This window comes from Toxorhynchites rutilus, chromosome 2 (assembly GCF_029784135.1).
Source record: "Toxorhynchites rutilus septentrionalis strain SRP chromosome 2, ASM2978413v1, whole genome shotgun sequence".
Classification (NCBI taxonomy): domain Eukaryota; kingdom Metazoa; phylum Arthropoda; class Insecta; order Diptera; family Culicidae; genus Toxorhynchites; species Toxorhynchites rutilus.
In genome coordinates this window covers 301543550-301561288 of record NC_073745.1, presented here as the reverse complement: position 1 = coordinate 301561288, position 17739 = coordinate 301543550, and the positions used below count along the sequence as shown (strand labels likewise).

General features: G+C 38.2%; 1 protein-coding gene across 3 annotated transcripts in view; it reads right to left on the bottom strand.

Annotated features, from left to right (window-relative positions):
- Positions 1-6369, bottom strand: part of LOC129768661 (nascent polypeptide-associated complex subunit alpha, muscle-specific form) — a 235992-nt gene extending 229623 nt beyond the window's left edge. For 2 of the 3 annotated variants that reach the window (XM_055770440.1, XM_055770439.1), the window contains exon 1: positions 5276-6363. The gene's annotated coding sequence lies outside the window, so the exon portion shown is untranslated. Of the gene's footprint in view, positions 1-5275 lie in introns of all 3 variants that reach the window. The other variant, XM_055770438.1, reaches the window with a different exon arrangement.
- Between the last annotated feature and the right edge of the window lie 11370 nt (positions 6370-17739).

The following is a 17739-nucleotide window of genomic DNA, read 5'->3' as shown; positions in this document are numbered from 1 at the left end:
GTTCTTTCCTTGCTTGTTGAATTAGAGAGACTTTCAACTTCTTCAGTTCATTCGTCTCTAACCTTCAAAAAGGCACTTGAAAAACTTTACTTTATCCATCATATTACTACTCCACCTCCATTGCTTTGAGAAAGGCATTCGATCTCTCGCCGTCCAGCTCGCCCAGCAACGATGTTGTACAGCCGATTTCCTTACGAAGAATGAAAGTTTGCCTCAGCGAGATCAACTATTTATACTCTAAGCCAGGGTTTCTCAATGTGGTCGATATCGACCCCCTGTGGTCGATTTCGGTTTCCCAGGGGTCGACAGAAACGAAAATTGATTTTGAGGGGCGACGAGGTCTGAACATCGACCCCTATAAAATAACACAAATTCTTATTTGAAATATTCAAGATGCTCCATATTTTCAAGTTTCCTGAAATAATTGGAAAAAAATTGTTACGCTATGCACATAGATGACCAAGTATCTTGTAAATTCTTTTTCAATCCCTTTCTTCCAGTTCACTTCATTTATCTATGTAAATACCTTGTAATCTCTTGAATTAAATTAGATATTGAGTACACCATAATTCAAGCTCTCACGTACTTCAGAACGCATATGAAATTGCAACCTAAGGACAAGCTTGTTAAACAGTAAAATATCCGGAGCATGCTTGGACATTAATTTGATGATGACTTCCTTCGTTTTAAATCGCGTATATGTTTAAAATACAGAGAACGTTACGCTAACCATCCTGTTATAAGAATGACCGATGTTGCCACATTTGATCCTGTGAAATTTTCTGAAGAAAACTGTATATCTGTATTTTTAGCAAAAAAATATAGGAGGTTGTGTCCAAGATACGACCGCATTGTTGACGTAGAACTACGCTGTTATTTTATATAAGTCGCTTGTTCATACCTTCGGATATTATTCCATAATGCTGTGAAATTTTAGAAACAACTGCTTAGTAGAATAATCTCTGAAATGTTTTTTTCATTGTAGAATCAGTTTACGATAATTGATTGATGATTCATTCTTGCCCTCGCAAAACAATACACTAGCTGATCGTATGTCGCAATTTATTTCATGTCAATTCATTGAAAATTTACCTCGAACGCTATTCCGGTGGCCTTGTTCGCAATTAACATAGATTCGGCTACAGTCGATTATATACATGTTGCACCATAATTCCACATCTCATAACTACATCAATATATCTTTGGCACCGCATGGAAACAACAACAATGACAACACTTGCAAGTATCAAATATCATGCTAAATGTTATTTAGTATTGCCCCAGTGGAATCGCAACTCTAGGCATCGTTCGTATAAAGTAAACCAAGCGCCAAACAAGCGTTCGCCATAGCATGCATACAGAGCCATACATTGGTGGCTTGAAACTACTAGGAATATAAACACTTCACATCATTTTTGCGCTATTCTCAAAAGAAACACTTCTATTAATATCACTGGCCACGAAAAATTACGAAAAACGCGAACACGCGAAGCACGCGAACCGAAATAACTTATAACATTCCAGACATTCTAGATGCTCGGTATTCCCCAAATAATTTTTTGGCGCACAAGCTTAACGCATGCTTCGCCATAACGTCAGCTTAATGCATTGATGCATTCTCAAAGGCACCAACGAAGCCCTTATGATGACGGAAAACAAACATTGTTAACTGCTTGGAAAAAGACTGAATTATGCCACATTTGCGAAGGCTCGGTTTAGTGCGAGCGCTTTACACTGTCCTAACATCGCGCGCATCATTAGATGACGCTTGCCTCGAAATTTTATTGCCCCTGGCAATACGTTCGTTTTTTGCACGGCTCGAGCCTGCCTTCCTCTTCTTCTTGCTCATCACACACTACGCGAAGCGTCCAATTTATGACGCGGAAAGAAAAACACACGATACGAATAACGCGAAAAACGAACTGGAAAACTAAACGACGATATCCAAGTTGGATTACCACTGGTGGGGTCCAATCTTATATCGAAGCGCTGCGACAGCAAGGTGAACTGGATTGCTCAACAGTCCGATGCCGAATGAAAGTTTGCCTCAGCGAGATCCACTGTTTATACTCTACGCAGGTATTCCCCTTCATTCTTCTACTTTTCCTTTGTTCACGGAGACTTTATATCCTACCATTTCCCCTCCGTTGGTCGTCGATAAGTTGCTCGTTATTGACAGCTCTGTTCGGGAAGGCACACAAATGGACAGAACAAATGTATGGGAAAATGAAAACGCTTAAAGTTTTCATGAATTTTAACCATTTACAAACCAGGGGATTCTAATGTATAGCATATTAAACAAATCTGGAATTTCGGATTTATTTGGTATGTAAATCGTCAAAATCCATTCGCGGAAAAAATAGTTATTAACGTTAACTTTATTTCATAAAAACGTGACCTGTTTTCTGATTTGGCACCCTTAATGAAAGACGTAGTTCTACGTCAAAAAGTCACAGGAGAGTTGCGTCGGAGATACGACCGCATAGTTGACGTAGGATTCCGTTAGGCTATCTGTTGATTTTGGATATGTTTGAAGAATTAAACTCTTTGACAATGATTTGGTGGTCCTGAAAAGGGCGGATTTCTTTGGTTGTTGGATATTATTTGTTCACTCTACCAGTGTTTACAATCGAATGACAGGAGGATGGTAATTAGTCGTTAGATGGTGCGTATCAGATAGAAGATGCCGAAATGGAATGAGATATGATGAAAACCGCCCTCTGTGACTCTAGACGAGATGCCTAACACACCTAACATTATATGTAGAGCATATGGGAAATCACTTTTTCGAATATTTTTTCATTTTTCCAACATTTCTCGCCGTATTAACTTTTCTTAGGTGAAAATTAACAAAACAGCTTGAACCGAACGACCCGTTCTCGGGCGGAACACACCTTGGTTTTTTTTATGAAAATTGAAATGAATCGTTTCATATATCAAGTCGTTTTTAACCCCTTCCCGTATTATTTAATACGTCACAAATCATGTGATTTCACAACTCTGCTGAGTGTTCTAGCGCCCTATGTTATGCAAGTACGCCACGAGTGAAACTCGATGTTGTACGAGAAAGGGTTAACACAACTGCTACCATATACAATTTTACACTTACACTTGTGCTAAATTTTTCATAATACACGATTTGTTATTGATATGAAATTTCACGAACCAACCGAAATAAAAGTTTTTATGTATTTGCAATACCGATTTCCCCCAAGCAGCTTGGTTTTGATGTCTTTGTTAGGGAACACATTTCGGTGGGAGCAAAAGCTCCCCCTACTTTCATGTATATGCAATGCCGATTTCCCACAGGCAGCTTGGTTTTGATGTCTCTGTTAGGGAACCGCCGCATGTGTCGTCAATTTCGACCAATCAGAAGTGGGCATTTCCGTTAGGATAGGGGCTTTTTCAGAGATTTTTCCATTGTTCGATAGTTATGACACATATTATTTTATTCAATATAAAAAATTGTTATGGAGTGCCGTAATCGATTGACGCAAGAATTTCATAAATTCATCATGAAATAACTGAGCAATAAACGTTTGAAATTGGACAATTTTCACGATGTGCTTGATTTTCGATTTTCAATTTGTGCCCCAATATGTTCCCGAAAGACGTAATCCTACGTCAAAAGTAGGAATTGAAGTTATTGATTCACACAAGCCATCAAAGGAACAAACATTTTCGTGACTCGGGTTTTGCTTATTTACCTTCTTGGCCGAACCAGAGTTTCACTCAGGGAAGATTATTTTTCTACAGAAATCTTTGTGATCTTCTGTTCGTAGAGCATAACCAGAGCTATCTCTTCGTCCACCGAAGAACAATGAAATATTTTTACTGGTGTCCTGGTGGAAAGCATTGACTCCACTTGAAGCCAACGTTCTGGTAAGTGTGATCCAATTGAATGTATTTTTATTATTCATTCATTTTCCAATGACCGCAGGCAATGCTAGGCAGGCAATCAAGTTCGAAAACAGCCTCAAATCAAATAATCAAATTCGTAAGGAAACGGAGAAACGGCAGGTGAAACTACTGAAAGCCGGAAAGCTTGATTTGGACTCGGAAGCATTGAAGCAAACCACTCAGGATTTGGAGGATGCATTTAGACGGGCATTACTGAGGAATAAACGTCAAATGACAATGGTTGGACCAATCTCGGTTATTGATAACTTTTAATGAACTTTATTACCAGAGTGTATTACTTTTTTTTTGTAATGGTCTTAGCGTCTAAATAAAACCCGCTTTTGCCTGTCGAGAATTTCGTGTATATTTACATCAATCGCTTCAAAGATTAACGTCTTCTTTATGCCAGATTCGTTCTGGTGTATTTTGTGTAGGCTCCAATAATCATACCAAACTGCCACGATTTGATACGTTTCTTGGTTAAATCGATTATACAGTACTATTGGATTCTTTTTGACAACCAATTTGATTCTATCCGCATGACCCAGCTGATAACTATTTGCTGCGATAAAGTCGATTGATTCAACAATATGCGTTGGGCGTGCATGTCAAAATCGGAACTGAGTGCCTGAAGCTCATCAAATAAACAAATTCGTGGTTCGAGAACTACGTACACATGAAAGGTGCAATAATTCCAGAGGGAAATGTAAAATACAATGATCCTATGACAATTCTTCCCTTCACATATTTTGGTAGTCCTAGACATCATATCAAACGTAGAAGAACGATCATCAAATTTACTTATAACGAAGAATATAATCTATAACAATGCATGAATTGATCACATGACAGCTGCTCAAACTCTTTACTTACAAAGCAAATTTGTTGAGTTCAAATGAATTCGAAAATTGTTTCATTCAATCAATAATTTAATCAATACAACCAAATGCTACTAAGCCAACTGTAGTCCCCCGTCAACCTTGCTGTTATATCATAGATATAAGCCACCCATTTTTTCAATTCGATCACACAAATATCGAGAAGAATATCACTGTCAAGGAGCTAATTTCTTGCATAAATTAATCCTTGTTACAGCAACATCAATTCGTAAAACATTACTGTGTTATTTGCTTGAGTCATGATTGGGAGACGATGTGTAACTTGCATTCTGGAGTTTTTTTTATTAAAAACATAGAAATTCCGAATAACAATTCAAGTTTCCTCCAATTATGATTCACATTTCTCTTTAAAACATTTGTCGATGGATCACTGCCATCGAAGGATTTTTCGCTCGATTAGGTCACCATCGGAGCAACCCCGCACTGTATTTTCGATTCAAAAAATCATCCCATCATCACTAGTATTCGTACCGTACCTTTCTTCTCTGGGGAGCGCCACCTTGTCCTTGAAACGAGACGAGACAAGACAAGCGAAGGGAAACGTGACGTCAGCTGATTTGAGATTCTAATCCACAGTAAATGTTCTGGGCTGCTTTCGTTTTGCACCATCAATCACAGCAACAGCAGCTCCCTCCTCACGAGTTCGTAGCGAGAGTTGGAAAATCCTTCGAACGTGTGCTACGTACGTATCGCGCTGTTGTTTTGCTGTGTGTATATATAAATTTTGTTTGCATCATCAGCAACAACAACTGCAAGCATTAAGTTTTTTTTTTGCTCTCAGTACTTTGCTTCTTTCGCTTCCAACACCGCCGTCAGCTTGCTTCTTCTTCACTTCGATTTATATTTCAACCGAGCCAGACGGTTCCTACACACATACCCTTGCACCAAGTGGTGTATTTTATGCTCGGAATGAATTCAACTTGTTATTTACCATCGTCTGCTCACTACTACCTTTCTAGCCTCGAACGAAGTCTCTTCGAGGCTTCCGCACTTGCCTCCGACACACCGCCAAACCACTTGCCGCCTGGCTAACAACATCCACAAGCTGGCGAAACCGGGCTGTTACTGTTTTTCTTTTTCTTTCGTTCGTCATTCATCTACTTCGCATGCTGGGCGAATAGAAGCAACCAAAACGGTATCCACGGTGTTGCTCTATCTGCACGTAATTAGGAAATCGCGTCGAAAATGCGTTCCGCCTTAATTGCTATATACATAAGCCTGTGTTGTGTTAATCGTTCTTCAAGTGAGACACACGGCTTATCTTCACTTGCGAAACATGTCTCTTTTTATTCGTGCTGCAAACTCCGACAACTACTCGGGGACATTCACATGACTACTAAACATTACTTAAAAAACGAAGATGGCGACTAAACGTCAAATAAAAAGTCACTCCACACTGCAACACGGTGGTGTGGGGGGTCGCCACTGTACACGATCGCCACAAGATATCGGCGGCACCGACCGAGAAGAGGTGTTCAGTGTGATCAGTGAACGAATGCACATACAGAATACAGGCCATAGACGGAGCGAGAGAGAAACGCCTCCAGCGATCTCGCAACCTCGACGAATTTCACTCGACTGTCATCCGATGGCCGGTTCCGAAGCTAGCACGAGTGAAAACAGATAGTGAGAGCGCAACCGACCGTCGGAACGAACGGAGCGGCTCTCGTCGCGAGTCAATGCACAGAGGCACGACGACGGTGACGATGAAGGCGCATGTGTTCGTGAGAAATGTCTTTTTTCGCTTCTTCGTCGCCGCGGCTGGTTGAGTTGTTTTCGTTTTGATAGCCTCGTCTTTCAGCACGCATATCGATTGGTGATGGTTGGGGGATATGAGCGTAGTGACAGGTGAGCCTTATCATACCTTATTATACCTTACTAATCTGCAATTTTATGTTTTTATACAAATAATAGTTTTTTTTCGTACAATGTTGTCTTGTGTCAAGTTCTCACAAAACAAGTCAATATATACATCAACAGTCATTACTGCTGTTCCACGTGTCAAACTCCCAACTCCAAATCACGCGAGTGATCCCCAAACCATTGTGTTGCCACCTCCATGCTTAACTGCTTGATATATCATTCCCTTAGTGTATCTCCAGTTTTTTTCCATACGCTAGAGAGGCGTTTTTGTTCAAACAGCTCAATCTTACTCTAGTCGGACCATAAAATCCTTTCCTACAGACCTTTTTCCTAGATCTACAGATATTTCAGCATATTTTCTGGCAGATTCCAATCGTTTTTCCTTGTTCCGTTTGTTAATAAAAGTGTATTTACCTGCCAAACAACTTTTCAAACGATATCCTTCGATGTAAACTTCGGATTTGATGTAGCCAATCGAATCATCCACGCACTATCACGATTAGTTCTACACGACTTGCGTCCTTGACCAAATACATTTTTCACGATTCCTTGCGTTTCGTACTTTTTCCATGTGTGCAGCACAGCTCCTACTGATATAGCGTACTTTGTGGCAATTTTCCGGTAGCGAACACCTTGTTTTCGGTTGTTACTCACAAAATTTCTGATTTCAAGTGGAATCTTCTTGCGCGACATTTTGACGTGGGACTACGTCTAACCGGAGTATATGGGGGGTAAAATGAAAACCTAAACACAGAACATGCAGGAAAAAGTCACAGGAGGGTTGTGTCCGAGACACGACCGCATAGTTGACGTAGGATTCCGTTAGGCTATCTGCTAATTTTGGATATGTTTCAATAATTACATACTTAAACTCTTTGATAATAATTTGGTGGCCCTGAAAAGGGCTTTTTTTGGTTGTTGGGTTTTGGTTTTGTTTGGTTGTTGGGTATTGTTTGTTCACTCCACCAGTGTTTACCGAGTAATGATGATAGAAGGATGGAAAACAGTCGTTGAATGGTGCGTATCAGATAAAAGATACCGAAGTAGAACGAGATTTGATGAAAACCGCCCTCTGTGATCCTAGACGAGATGCCTCCTGTGTTATGTATGGATGAAATAAAGAAAAATACTCACCAATGTAATATAAGATAATTACCATCACCGAACACAATTATTAATTTTTCTCATCAGTTCAAATATGTTACTAATGTAGAGAAAACATATTTGAAATTTAAAAGATAATTTTCTTTTATAATTTTTACTCTTTGAGTGTTTATTCAACCCAATGCGAATATTAATTGGACTAACAACACCTAATACTATGTGTAGAGCATGTGGGAAATCACTGTTTATAATATTTCTTCACTTTCCCAATTTTTCTCGCCGTATGAACTTTGCTTGGGTAAGAATGAGCACAACAAAATAGACAGCTTAAACCAAACGTCCTGTTCTAGAGCGGGGACACACCTTGGCTTTTATTTATGAAAATTGAAATAAATCGTTTCATATTTCAAATCATTTTTAACAATACTGCTACAATATACAGTTTTACACTTACACTTGTGCTAAATTTTTCACAATACACGATTGGTCATTGATATGAAATGTCCCGAAGCAACCAACATTAAAGTTACAAATCCAAATTTTATTTGCTAGTATTAATCGTATCACTCACCTTACTTGCAATATAAAATGCCTCCAACTTGCATATATATGCAATGCCGATTTCCCCGGGCATCTTAGTTTTGATGTCTCTGTTAGGGAACACATTTCGGTAGGAACAAAATCTCCCCCTACTTTTATGTATTTGCAATGCCGATTTCCCCCAGGCAGCCCGGCTTTGATGTCTCTGTTAGGGAACCACCGCATGTGTTGTTAGTTTCGACCAATCAGAAGTGAGTATTTCCGTTTGGATAGGGGTTGAGATTTTTCAATTGTTCGATAGTTAGTTTCATGACATATATTATTTTATTCAATAAAAAAAAAAATGTTATGGAGTTTCGGCACTCCGATCGATTGACGCAAAAATTTCATAAATCCATCATGAAATGACTGAGCAATAAGCGTTGGAAATTGGACAATTTTCACGATGTGCTCGAATTTCGATTTTCAATTTGTACCCCAATACGTTCCCGAAAGACGTAATCCTACGTCAAAATGAAAGATTCCGAATGCTTATACCTCGAACATTTCTTACTGGATCGGAAAGATGTTTGCATCAATTGATAGGGAATATTTCTACGCATCTATCGCAATTAATAAAATGTTAGTTTTCATTAGATAAATAATTGAATAACTGTAAAATGTTAAGCGTTATCTAAACGCCCTAACCACCTCGTTTTGATTGGTCCGATTCACGTTTTCCCCAACACAGCCATCATAATCATGCAGCCTTGGGAAAATCGGCATTGCAAATACATGAAAGAAGGGGGAGCTTTTGTTCTCATCGAAATGTGTTCCCCTAATACAGACTTCAAATTCATGGAGCGTGGAAAATTGGCATTGCAAATTCATGTAAGTCTGGGGTATTTTTGTTCCGGCTGAAATGTGTTTCCCCAACACTTGAAGTCTGGTGTCCAAGGTGTCTAGGGAAATCGACTTTGCAAATAAATGCAAACTGCGAGTACTTTTGTACTCGCTTGTCTTTGTGCAGACTAGAGTATGTTTCCTTAACACGGTCTTCTAAACTTAGTAATCTGGGAAAATCGTGCAGACATTAGAGGCGAATGAACTCTCAAGTTCAGAGCCTCTATAGTATAAAAGACGGGTGGGTAATGTGGGGACATAACCGGAGTGACGTAGGACTATACAAAGGGGACAGCTTTTGTTAAATATTTATTTTAAATATATTGTTTTATTTTCTTCTCCTACGTGAATACCTTCCTATCTACCTGAAAACTGGATTAGTTTATACTTATGACAGACATACAGCTGTACTAGCGTTGTACTTCGAAAATTGTATGTCTGTCACCATGTACAGCGCTAGAACCATGCAAGCAACTCGGTACAATCGCTGTACCTGTACCGACCTATTTTACCGCTGTACATGGCTACAGTTGTACTGTGCGCAGCGCCACAAATGGTTAGTGGTGGGTAGCATGAACAAACTGAATCAAAACACTTGGTAAATATTCTTTTCATTGACTTTCTCTTGAGTTAATAACTCAGATTGGATACTTGTTTGTTGTGTTTGATGTTTCAGACGCTAAATAAAAAACTTTTTCATTGAAACATGTGGTGAAAATTGGTCGAATTTTTGATTGTCAGTTTGACATGCGGTGCAATGTACAACCAAAGTATGTCTGTCATGCTACGATGGTACCTGTACAACGCTGTACACGTACAACGCTAGTACTATTCTTCATTCTATTTCGCTGCTGCTCTGGTTGCCCGTTTTGGTCGGTATGATTTGAGGAGCACAAAATGGACCAATCAAAAATGGGCACATAGTGCATTTTGACAATGCTTGATATTTCACAATTATTCAATTATTCGTTATGATAGATGCGTAGATATATTTCCTATCAATTGATGCAAAAACCTTTGCGATCTATTGAGAAATGCTCGAGTTATAAGCGTTCCAAATCTTGCATTTTTTCCTACTTGTTCAGTGCCTAGATTTCCATTTCACCCCCTATATCTTCCGGTTAGACGTAGTCCTACGTAAAAAAATGGAAGTTGAAGTTGTTGATTTATGCACTCCGAAAACTGTTTTCCTAACACGGATTATATAAACGGGTACAAACACAACGCTTTGGCTGGGTTATTCAAGATCGCATTGAAGGATATACCTTCATATCTTCTGCTCACTGATTTCTACGCATATCATTGGATGATTAGGTAAAAAGTTGATAGCCATTTGCTGCGATAACGCCTATTGATTAATCAACATACATTTGAAGTACATGTCAAAATCGAAACTGAGTGCCTGAAGTTCATCAAATCAAGAAAATTCACGGTTCGAGAAATACGTACACTTGAGAGATATCAATTTCAGAGGGAAATATAATATTCAACAATCGTTTGATAATTCTTCCGTTCACATATTTTGTCCTAGGCATCATACCAAACGTAAAAGGACTCCTTAAATTTACTTGCAACGAAGAACATAATCTATAACAATGCATGAATTGACCACCTTACATGGCATTTATTCAATCTCTTTATTCACACAGCAAATATATTGTATTCGATTGAATTTGGAAATTGTTTCATTCAATCAAAAATTTAATCAATACAAACAAATGATTGCTAAGCTAAGGTAGTCCCACGTCAACCTTGCGGTTATATCATAGATGTAACCCAACGATTTTTTTTCGGTTCGAATGCAAACTTAAAATGCTTCCTGTTTGACTTTTCAAACTAACGTTGCAGTGCTGCCAAATATTAAAACCTGTGGACACGAGGCATAATATTCATTTGTCTACGTCAAAATCCTCTTTTATGTCTGTCTGTACACATTTCGACACAGTTCTGCTCGAGACACAGGCTTCATTGAATTTCCGGTAGAACGTTCGCCCCATCATGAGAGCGATGCAGATGTTCAAAGAAAAAACTAAACAAGTTATGGGAGGATAGAACTTACAGTCTGCGTGAGAGATGGCGAAAGATTGTGGATGAAAACGGTGCATATATGATTTAATAAACGTTTCGTCGAGTGGTCGATAATTGGCGTTTACATAGTCTTATCACCCTTACATCCGTGAATCCTGATTCTTACCTTTCCCGAGTGAAAATTATCCATTCCATGATAATCGCAAGACGCTATAGAGGCGACCCTTTTGGTCCCGAGTATCATACTAACATTCCTTCCGTTCCCCTGTAACTGTAAAGACGTGGCCAGCGTCGTTATTGACTTTTAAAGCTCGAATGATTTGCTAATCACAAGCGTCATTGAGTGTGTTTTTTGTGCAACTTCGCAGATACAGGTCAATCACGGAAAACAACTACGAAGTGTACAGTCTACCTATGCTCAAGCAGAACGACTGTTCGAAAAATCGAACATTGGCCAGAATCTGCATTTTTTGTTCCTGCAGGAGGTTCAATCTAATGGTTTTCGTTCCATCACAATATGTGTTTTCTTATCAAAGTAATACTGTAGAGACGTTTACATGTTTCTGTGTTTTATGAGTTTTGTTATTTGCCGTTTTGTCTGAAATTCCGAACACTTAAGCTTTGATGACCATTAAACAGTGTTTCATTACTCAAAATGGTACTCTTTCATGAAATTAAAATAATTTCAATAGAGCCTTCTTTGAAGACAATAAAGCCTTCTTTTTACAGTAAATTGTTTTTCATGGTGAAAGACTAAAAATATGTTTAATCACTTTCGTCTCAAATTCCGAACACCATTTTTGTCACTGACTCATGTTCCGAACACTTTTGTCTCATATTCCGAACAGCCAAAATGCATTTTGAAAAACAGGAAGTGGAACTATCGTTGATTTTGAGATCATTTGTTTAAAGTTGAATCTAAATCCATTCTGAATGAATGAATAAATGAATATTTGGGGGACTTCGAAAACGAGAGCGTTACGTTGGAGGCTCAAGGTTTAAGGCATCCAATATTGGATACAAAAAACCTTGTTCTGAAGAATAATCTTCAGAAGCTTTCCTGCTAACTGTACTTGATTGACAAATCACAAAACCAAATGTATGTGGTCGCAGTATTATATGAATAGAAAACATTGAAATAAACTTTTTCGCTTGAATGTAATTTTCAATTCCAAGGGGAACTGGCTGATTTTGCGATAACCACCTGTTGATTGCACTTGATTGAAAAATCACAAAACCAATTGTATTTGGTCGCAGCATTATATGAATAGAAAACATTAAAATAAACTCTTTATCTTGAATGTAATTTTCAATTCCAAGGGGAACTGGCAGATTATTTTTCAGCAACGATCACTTCTTTCCAGGTTTCTTCTCGATAACCAGCTAACGAAAAGAGTTGCGCGCGTGTATGTGTGTGTGTGTGGCGGCTGCTTCGATGTCTTCTCGGGGAACCGTTTTTCGATGCTGATACTCTCTTGGTCACCTTCTCTTCTCCTTCTGATCGATCGGCTTTTCTGCGCTCCCTCACAGTTAAAACAAACTGATTGCGTTTCAGGTCAGGTCAGGCCAGGTAATGAATCCCTCGATCGCTCGCCGTCCAGCTCGTCCAGCACGTTCAGTTCATTCAGTAACGATGTTGTTTTGTCCAAGGCGCTTGTATAATGTATAACAGGTGAAGCAACATCATCACTTCAATAAGAAGGGGATTACGGTTTGTGGAGCGGGGGTTGTTTGTTTTGTTATTGCTAGGATACGCCATTTTTGCATTTTCACATGCGAGAGTAGTGGATGAACTGGATGAGAATGAAATTCTTCAAAATCATCCCGTCTTTTTCACATAAATTCGCGAAAACCGAACAAAGTAGGCATCGTTCGAATAAGCGTCGCAGCAGTTTGTAGAGAGCCGCCGGCAGCGTTCTGATGCTGTTTGTAAACAATACCGACAGCAATTCCAGTATGACTGAAAGTGCATTTCATATGATTGTTTCACAAAACCAAGGTGCCTCTATATATAGAGGCACCTTGGTTTTGTCGATGTGCTCACGAAAAATGAATGCGTTTCACCACCAGAATATCCCTTAAGTATGCTTTTTGTCCGTGATTGAATCGAAAGAAGGTGTGGTTTACGATGGCAATTTGGAAGGGAAACTAGAGGGGATCACTCTCTGAGTTTGAAACTTTCGGCGACTGAGCAATAATCAATTGAAAATTATATAATTTTCGCGATGCGAAATATTTTCCGTTGCATGTTGCACCAGCACCATTATTCCATATCTCATAACTACATCGATAAATCTTTGGCACCGCATGGAAACAACAAAAAAGACAACACTTGCCAGTATCAAATATCATACTACATGTTATTTAGTATTGCCTCAAAGGAAACGCACCTCTAGGCATCGTTCGTACAACGTAAACCAGGCGCCAAACAAGCGTTCGCCATAGAATGCATACAGAGCCGTACATTGGTGGCTTGAAACTACTAGGAATATAAACACTTCTCATCATCAAAAGAAACGCTTCTGTTAACCTCGAAAAAAGTTGCATTACTTTTTCATGCTCGAGAGAAGCGCAGCTGTCACCCTTAGGGGAGGAAGTTATGCTACTGGCAAGCGAAACCTAATCACATACAAAATTCCAGAACATTTACTTTCTTGGTGACTAAACAAGCGAAATAAACTCTTCTTGTTAATAACAACCTCGAAAACAGTAGCAATGCTTCATTATGATCAGTATTAGCGCAAATGCAATAGTTGAAGGCAGTTTTACAACTGGCATGCGAACCCAAGTAACATATAACATTCCAGTAAGACATTCAAGATGCTTGGTATGCCCAAATAATTTTTTGGCGCACAACCTAAACGCCTGCTTCGCCATAACGTCAGTTTAATGCATTGATGCATTCTCAAAGGCACCAACGAAGCCCTAATGATGACGGAAAACAAACAATGTTAACAGCTTGGAAAAAGACTGAATTTAACCAACACAGCTTGTACTCTGCTGTAACACCCGTCGATGCGAATTCGCTTAAGAGTTTGTCAAGAGCGACCGCCTTCACCACTAGCGGGGGGAGCTTAATTTTGGTTGCTGCCTGGGTAACGGCATTTACATTTTCGACCGACGCGCCAAAATCACCTACTTCGCTGTTGTTCGATGCGGTGTCACACTCGCGAAGGCTCGGTTCAGTGCGAGCGCTTTTCACTGCACCAACTCTGCCTCAGCGAGATCCACTGTTTATACTGTATGCAAGTATTCCCCTTCATTCTTCTACTTTTCCTTTGTTCACGGAGACTTTAAATCCTACGATTTCCCCTCCGTTGGTCGGCGAAAAGTTGCTCGTTATTGACAGCTCTGTTCGGGAAAGCACACAAATGGACAGAACAAATGTATGGGAAAATGGAAACGCTTAAAGTTTTCATGAATTTTAACCATTTAAAAACCAGGGGATTCTAATGTATATCATATTAAACAAATCTTACGAAATTTCCGATTCGTTTAGTATGTAAATCGCCAAAATCCGTTCACGGCAAAGATAGTTATTAACGTTAACTTTATTTCATAAAAACGTGACCTGTTTTCTGATTTGGCACCCTTAATGAAAAACGTAGTTCTACGTCAAAAGTATCAAGTATATAACGCGTAAACATTTTATCTTTCGAATGAAGTGTTTATCATACCATTTCGTTCAGTTGTTTAAGAGCTATTAACGCTCAAAATCTCGGTCTCCGGCATAACGCTTTTGTTTTCGAAACTTTGATTTTACACCCCGGTATAGAAATGAAAGACGTAGTCCTACGTCAAAAATCATATCTTTTGAACTACTGGACCGATTCAAATGTTCGATATATCAAGTTAAAGTCAATTAGCTAGTATTTTTTGGAAAAATATTATACTCGAAAAAAAATTGGATTTTGCTTTCGTAATTATTGATTGTATTTGTTTATCAAAGTTTACGTGGTTTCTGGACCAAGGGCGCTATATCGGTATCAATACCTATAAATGATGTTAAAATGAAGTCTATAACCAAAATAATGTCAAGGTTTTGATTATTAAATTATTTATTGTTTTTTTAATTATTTATAATTTAAGTTCAGTAAATTCACATTGGAAAATGAAGTGTTCGCAATTTGAATCATGAGTAGAAACTTGATTCATATTCCGAACACTAATTTTAATGAAGATTTCTGCATAAAATATCGTTTTTTCGTCCATTTATTGTAGATTCGTACAAATTCTAGCACTTAACATGAAATCATCAAACAAAATAATTGAAAAAACTACAAAAACTGATACATTAACGATGTTTGTTTTTTACAGAATTTGCTAACGCAAAATTCAATCATTGGTTTTGACGGTTACTTTTTGGCAAAATGCTAAATATTATATATTATAGGCTGTACCGATTCCTGTAAATGATGTTACAAAGAAGGCTACAAGCCAAAGTATTTCAGGGTTTTGATTATTCAATTATGTATAATATTAAAGTTCAGTAAATATACATTTGAAGATGAAGTGTTCGGAATTTGAATCATGCGTAGAAATTTGATTCATATTCCGAACACTACTTTAATATTAATTTTAATGAAGATTTCTGCATAGAATATCATTTTTTTACCCACTTATTGTAGGTTCTTACATTTTCTCACACTTAACATGAAAACAGCAATCGAAATAGTAGAAACAACTATAAAAATTGAAAAACGAACGATGCTTGTTTTTTTACGGAATTTGCTAACGCAAACATTTTATCATTGGCTTCGACTGTCACTCTTTTGCAAATGTCTAATATTATGAATTATAGGCTGTATTGATACCTGTAAATGATGTCAAAATGACGCCTATACCTCAAAGAATGTCTGTGTTTTCATTATTCAATTATTTATAGCATAAAAGTTTAGTAAATTTATACTTAAAAATGAAATGTTCGGAATTTGAGACTGTTCGGAATATGAGACAAAACGGTATAAGGATTCTATTATTTATTGCCCAATAAAGTTATACAAAATTTAAAAAAAATTATGGTAAGCGGAAGCTAATAAATTAGGCTATCATTTTGTACAACAACTTGAAAATTTATCAAAATTGCTGTTCTATTTTTCGAAAAGCTGACAGTTAGCTTTTTAATTCTTCATAATGAAAATATCCGCGTTCCTCCGAAATGATAACAAAACTACCACACCAGATGATCTAATATGATTATCTCAGCAAAAATAATCACAAACTTCATGAATCACAAACATTTGAATAACAGTGTTTTATTCAAAGGATGGAATTATTGAATTTATTACCCATGACCTACTGCGATAATCAGCTACGGCCCGTGAGATAATGCGTGTAAACAATAAACTCCAGCGCAGTGCAGCGCAACGCAGCCGTCAATGTATTTCAGCATAATGAAACAACATAGCAGTGCAGTGCAGTGAACTTCACACATTTTCGAACGGTCTCACGCGTTCATCGTTTCGCGTGATTATACCATTATGTGTAGGTAGGTGTGGTGTAAGTGTATGTGTTTTGACGCGGGTTTGTTTTGTTTTCTAATAATAGCGCTGCACACGGTGCATACCTCCGCCTCGAATGCAAACAACAGTGGCACAGCATAGGGTAAGTCACCACCACCCCGATTGTATATCAAAGTCAGCGATGCGATTCGAAACGCAAAATGGCATGTAAATCGGGTTCACGTCGATTGATTATTGCCGTTCTGAGTCATCGGAATGCAAACGGAAAGTGTCAACTGCTGATAAATAATCGATGCACGCTTCAGATCAGAGAATGGTTATTTTAGTATAGAAGTATAGATTGATTTGAGCGGGTCTGATGATTCATTTCCCCTATTCCGACAATTATTCAAACTTATCTCTCTTCACGAGGATAAAGAGTTCAGAGCACTTTACCGTCAAGTCCCGCCACATACGCAGAAAAAATACAACGGAAGATAGAATGAACCGGATGTTGTGATAGAAACACTCTAGAAGCTTCAAACCCAAAATCATATTCATATTTTTCTTTATAATAATAATGTGGGTCTTTTGATTTAGATTTTTGTATGGCACGTTGGCAGCACTGTTTAGGACATTCAAGACAAATTTGAGGTTTACAACCACTCATAAGTTTTCAGAATATTGCTATTTTAAGCTTGGTCCGCAAGACTATCAGGAAAATTTGAGATTGATACTATACGCAAAGAAATGCAAAACACATGTAGTTACAAAAGATTTCAAATGAAAAGTGTCATTAGATATCGGGAACTCCATTGCTGATTAATGAATTGCAGTAAAATCTCAATTCCAAGCATCATTTCAGGAGATTCCTGCTTCAATTCGAGCAGTTTCGTGGTTTGACATGACACAGAATTCATGCAACGTTTATAGATCGATTTTTTAATAAACATCGATTCCTAAACATGAGTCGTGCCCGCTCTCAATGCTTGCCAGAAAATGCTGAAAGCGATCATAAGAGCAAATAATCACTGAATTGAACTTTATGTGTATCCTGTTATACTTCAACATATGAGTGAAAG